This window comes from Lynx rufus, unplaced genomic scaffold (assembly GCF_022079265.1).
Source record: "Lynx rufus isolate CCGP_SWC_20201006 ecotype Redwood Valley unplaced genomic scaffold, mLynRuf1.p SCAF_2, whole genome shotgun sequence".
Lineage (NCBI taxonomy): Eukaryota > Metazoa > Chordata > Mammalia > Carnivora > Felidae > Lynx > Lynx rufus.
Genome location: NW_025814834.1, coordinates 193,247,384 through 193,253,383, shown reverse-complemented (window position 1 = coordinate 193,253,383; position 6,000 = coordinate 193,247,384).

The following is a 6,000-nucleotide window of genomic DNA, read 5'->3' as shown; positions in this document are numbered from 1 at the left end:
TCACTGCGCAGGCAGGCAGCGGCCTTCATTAGCGGAGGAGCTGGGGTCTGTTTTGGCTGCCTCATCAGCATCAGTGAACTGCGTCCCTGCGAGATTTGATACAATTTAATTAACCTAATTAAAAGCTCTGATTGCAGAGATGATTGGGGTAGCGCCAGCAGCGACTGCATATTTATAATGAGCTGCAAGGTGTGGGACCGCAGCCAAACGCCACGCATCCTAATGAGCGGGAGCTGAGAGCCAGGGAGCGGGAGAGGGAACGTTTATTTTTGGCAACAATGCCCAGTTCCTCCCTGCCAGGGAGTCAGAGACCCAGGGAGTGAAGACCATCCTGCCCACTGAGCTCCTCTGAGCAAGGTAGGAGCGGGAGCATGTGCTCCCCACGCGTTCTTGTGCCTTTGGACGCCCACGTGAACGCACAGTGCCCGTGTTTGCCGCTTACGGAGTGGGGGGCTGGGACCCCAGCAGTGCACTTTCCCTGCCTCTCTCCATCTCTGGGAGTCGGGCTGCCTTCTGTACCATGAGCCCTGGTTGGAGGAAACGGCTCAGTAGAACCACCTGGATTTTAGGACTTCGGGATCCCTGGGCTGTTCTCTCCGACTTGCCAAGGCAGATCCAGGCTGTGACAGGATTAGGCTGAGAGGCTGGGTGGGCATCGGAAAGGGGGTCTGGATGCCCGGGAGACCCAGGTGAGGATTTTGGGGTCTGGAGCAGACCGGAGAAATAGCAGAAATGGACTTCCAGCTCCTCTCAGTGCCCCAACTCACTGTCTTCTGAGGATGGTGTCCAGAGACGGCCATCTCCCCTGGACTCTTCTCTGCCACTGCTTCTGTCTGGGGACTCTTGGTTTGTCTGACTCAGCGTTTCCACTGTAAATCACATCTAATAATAACGAGAGTGAGAGTCGGGGCAAAGATGCCGTGGGTGAAGGGGGCACTGGTGAGAAGGGGCATGCTGCCCAGGTGCACTGGGGTGTCGAGCGGTGAAGGAGCTCTCGGGTGGCGGGAATGGGGGCTGGGTTCTGGAAGCCACCGTCAGAGGCCTTAGGGGGAAGAAGATGGGAGCAGCCCTCCTCCCGCACCCCCTCCCTGCCCTGGGAGCTTGTGGAGGTCATGAGCTCATCCTGGCTGGCCCAGCCCCCCAGTGCTCTGAAAGCTGCCAGGACAAGATGAGATTTGTCCCCAGCCCACCTTGCAGAGCTGCAGCTGCTCAGCTCCCTTATCAATCTTCTCTGTGGGTTTAATCATCTCTCTGTCATCCTGCTGGGACAGCCCTCCCCTTCCTGGCCCCGGCTTTCCTCCAATCCCCCTCCCCCAGACACACCATCTTTCCTCTCCTGGACTTCCCTTCTAGGAGGCAGAGGGTGGGCCAGGGCAGCTTTGCCCCAGGTTTAGTCTCAGTGGTGGGGCCAAGGGGTCCCTGTTTCTGGAAGGAATAAAGGGGGGGCGGGGGTAAAGGTGGTACTGATGGAGAATCTGTCCTAGCCAGGTCCCCACTATCTTTGGCTTCATTCCAGGCTGGGTAGGACAGGGTCTGGAGGTTGGCCATGAAGGCCTGCAGCCCAGATCTAAGAGATTCTTGTGTAGGTGCAGTATCTATCCCGTCCTTCTTCCTCCCTTCTGCCAGCCCCTTGGGAGCTGTGTCCACCCACGGCCATCCAGGCAGCCAGCTCTGGCCTCTTTCCCTGGGTGGGTTCTGTGGGGCCAGGCTACATGGAGCCTTGTGGGCCCAGGGGCCTGTGGGCAGGAACCGCAAGCCCACAGCTTTGCGTGCATCTTGGGAAAAAGGGTGCCCAGGAGTCAATGGAGCCTGTGTTGTGGTCCAGGCTGGGAGCCAGGGCGCAAGGGGATCTGGGGCCCCTCCTAGTGCTGACGTGCAAGATGACCTTCAGGGCAACTCTTCAACCCTCTCTGCTTCACTCTGTTTCCCCTTTAGAGCATGTGGGGCAATGGGCAGGGGGCAGGGGTGGCATGGCGTGGTGTATGTGCCCCTTGGAGGGAACATGAGAGAGATGTTCTTCCCCTGCTCATGGTCCCACTCAGGCATTCAGTGCAAATGGAAAGCTGGCTTCTTCCCATTTCTCAGAAGGGGATGGGAAGTGCCAAAGAGGGATAGGATCCAGGGGAGCATCACCCAGCTTGTCCTCAAGGTGGGGCTGAGAGACACCCTCCCCCCTCTCCTCCCCCCACCCCCCCCACCCCCCCGCCCAGCCCCAGAGGTTCCGTTCAGATGGAGACCATAGGTTCTAGAGGGGCACTGACTAGTCTTGGGCTGGAGGGGGCTGGTCCAGTTCAGCCCAAGGCTGGGCTCTGTAGGACAATGGTATGTTGATGAGGATTTGGTTTTGGTCTCACATGACCTGCTGGGGGTGGATGGACTGCACGTGGCTGATCCGCCTGGGCTGACCTTTGGTCGCTGGCTAGGGAAGAGAGGAAGCCATGAAGGTCTCCTGCCCACTCAGTGCCCTGGGCCCCCTGCCACCCCCACCCCAGGCACTGCCCTCTGGGCACACGCACTCTGTCTTCACCTACCTTCTCTTAATCTCTCTCTTCCCTTTTTCTTTGCTTGTGTGTGAATGTATGTACGTTGTGTGCGAGGATGTGTGTTTGTGCAAGTGTGAGAAAGGCACCTGGAGGATGAAGGACAGTGAGAAAAGAAGCCCCTTTTGTGTATCCTTTCTAATCAAGAATGAACCTAATTTCTTCTGTTGTGGGGACAACGCCAGACTAGGACCAAAGTGTGCGTGCATGCATGTCTATGCACGTGTGTTCACGGGCAGGGTGGACACGTGTGCTCATGTAGAGGGCACTGCTTCCTACCCTGGCTTATCCTATGACCTATGTCCTCTGGTGGGAGGGGGGTGACTTCTATGGTCTGCATCTTCCACCTCCTGCTGGAAGCCACATCCCCTATCTGGCACAGGGCCAGGGTGTCACTTTCAAAAGGGAAAAAGGAAGACTTCTTTGGGGTTGTGCAATTATTATAATCACTTGAGTGAACTAAAAATTAGCATTCAGTGAAGAGGCAAGGCATGCATGCACACACACGTGTGCAACAACATGTACACGTACAATGAGAGCTATACACAGACAAGGATATGTAGAGGGAAAATCAAGATACAGAGAGACAGGGATATACTTACAGGAACACCTGTGATTCTTTATTTTAATTTTATTTTTTTCTTTAAGTGTTTATTTATTTTTGAGAGAGAGCAGCGGAGGGACAGAGAGAGAGGGAGATACAGAATCCCAAGCAGGCTCTGCACTGTCAGTGTAGAGCCCAATATGGGGCTCGAACTCATGAACCACAAGGTCATGGCCTGAGCCGAAATCAAGAGTCGGATGTTCAGGGCGCTTGGGTGGCTCAGTCAGTTAAGCGTCTGACTTTGGCTCAGGTCATGATCTCATGGGTCATGGGTTTGAGTCCCGCGTCAGGCTCTGCTGACAGCTTAGAGCCTGGAGCCTGCTTCAGATTCTGTCTCCCTCTCTCTGCCCCTCCCCCGCTCGCACTCTGTCTCTCCCTCTCTCTCAAAAATAAAACATTAAAAAAAAAATTAAAGAGTTGGATGCTCAACCAACTGAGCCACCCAGGTACCCCTACACCTGTGATTCTTAAATGGGGTTATCTGTCCTTCTTTTCCTCACCAAGATGCTCAGGTGGATGTAGCAAAGGGGGCTGTCTCAGGAGAATCTTTCCCTGAAGTCCCTAAAGGGTCGAGGGCAAGCCAGTACAAATGATTTGATACAGCAAACATTACGTGAAGATTTTTAAACGAGCTCTCCTTCATGGGGAGCCCCAATACAACTTTTTCTCTAAGGCTAGTCTACCACTTCACCCCCTCATTGGCCCCGGTACTATGTGGAGGGAAGTTAAATTTCCAGACTTGGCATTAGATGGGGGTGGGTGCCCGGATACTGGCATGGGGAGGCCTGTGGGTGAGAAAGGGAGCGCATGTGTGCCCTCAGACTTATTCTCCAGGTGTCTCTCACATTAACAGCTTTGAGTGGTTTGGCTGAGGAACATTTCTGGATGTTTCTACCTCCTTCCCCTTTGTTCCCTTTTTTGCTCCCCTACACCCTCCCCTCCCCAATATAGTTCTGTTAATCCCATTGGATGCTGGGCAGATAGTGCAGGGATGGTCTTTAGCACTGAAGCAGAAAGGACAGAGCTGGGAAGGGCTGGGTTGGGGGCTGGGCCTGAGGTTGGTGCGGGGCACAGTGGGGTCGAGGCTGAGTTTCAAGCTGGGATTTGAAGCTGAAGCCAAGTAGAGCATGGACTAAGGTGGGGTTGTTGGAGGTTGGGTTGGCAGAGCATCTCTTTCAGTCTTGACAGGATTCTGAGAAGCCTATTTTTGGAGTCCAAGGCAGATGTTCTCCCCCAGTGAAGGGAATGTTTGGTGTCTGCTGTCCCCTTGGAGGGGCGGGATAGATCCCCTCCCCCTGCTCCCCTCAGCTAAGCAGAGTCATACATCACCAAGGGGCCGGGGCTCCCTAGATGTATTGCCCTAATACGTCGCTATAGCAACCCCACTCGAATCCTGCATTATTCTAATGTGGTCCCCCTCCCCACTGTGATGTATAGCTTGGGTCTCAGAGCTGGGAGGCCCCTTCTCTGAGTCTGCTACAAGTACCCCAGGGATGGGTGGGTCGGAGGCCAGCTTGGCTTCTTTGGGCCCTGTCTTGCTTCTCTTCACCCTGGGTACGGGATCCTTTGTGAGGCTGGGTATGGAGATGGGGTCTGGCCCATTAGCCCACCCACCCGCCTGCCCAGAGAGGGGAACCGGCAGGCCATGTGTCCTGGCCCAGGCACACGAGTGCCTGACGCACCGACCCACGCCAGCCTGCCTGGCCTGGGGACCTGAGGCCTTGGGGTTGGGGGCCAGGGCAGGACAATGGCTGCATTCCTGCTGTGAGCCACAGGCCCCCATTGTTCCTGTGGACACTGCCTACTTGAGGGTTGTGATTCTGGCCCTCACCCCATGGGGGGCGTAGGATGCTCCCTGGACCACTCCCCCGCGGGACCATAGAGGGGTGATTCATGGGGTGGCCAGGGCATAGCAAGCCCCAGCTGTGCCCAGATTCTGGGGGGTGGGAGGGGGAGGCCACTGAGGGTTGTTTGTGTCGCGGGGGGTGTGTGTGTGTTGAATAGTCAGAGGACTCCAGGCCATGGACACCAACCACGTCATCTCCTACCCCTCCTCATGTGTGGGCCGGTCAGAGAGGCCCCATTGTCAGAGGGGCAGGCCCACCCAGGCTAGAAGGGAAGCGAGAATTGAGAGGGGCCACTTCAGAGCTGAGAGGATCCAGAGACCACCCCTCACACCACATTGGTGGGAAAATTGAGGTCTGAACAATGGCAGGGACTTGTTTAAGGTCACACAGCCAGGTGGTGACAGGCCTAGGACCAGAACATTTCTCCATATCTCCCTGGTGCTGAGATGCTACTGCCATTTGTGGTAGAAAAGACTGAGTTCCAGTGGCGATCTTTAGCCTTGGCAGAAGTTATGTTTATAAGCACCTTCCTCTCCTCTGCTTCCTTTGAAATCTCTCTAGTTTAGGTCAGCACTTGGCATTCTTGGAGTGAGAAAACAGAGCTAAGGGGAGTCCTAGGGCCACACAGAAGCCATACTGACTGCATCCTCTGTGGGGCCCTGAAGAAATGAATGGCGCGTGGAGGTTCCCAGTGCTCTGACACACAAGATGCATAGATGCAACAATAGACTTCATTGTTTCCTCCCGAACAATGATCTCACGTGGGTCCTCACATGCCTACCCTACATGACTGAGAGGTAGTGAGGGGAAGAAGCTAATGCAAGAGAACTTTAAGGACAGGGGGGCTGGTCTGATTTATCTCTGTGTTCCCAGTGCTCAACATAGGGCCTGATTGTTAAATTGGATCATGGGATGTGTGGATGGATGGTGGGTGGTTGGATAGATGAATGGGTGGGCGGTTGAAGAGGTGGTTAAGGGCTGCATGGATGAATGGATGAGCTGGTGGATA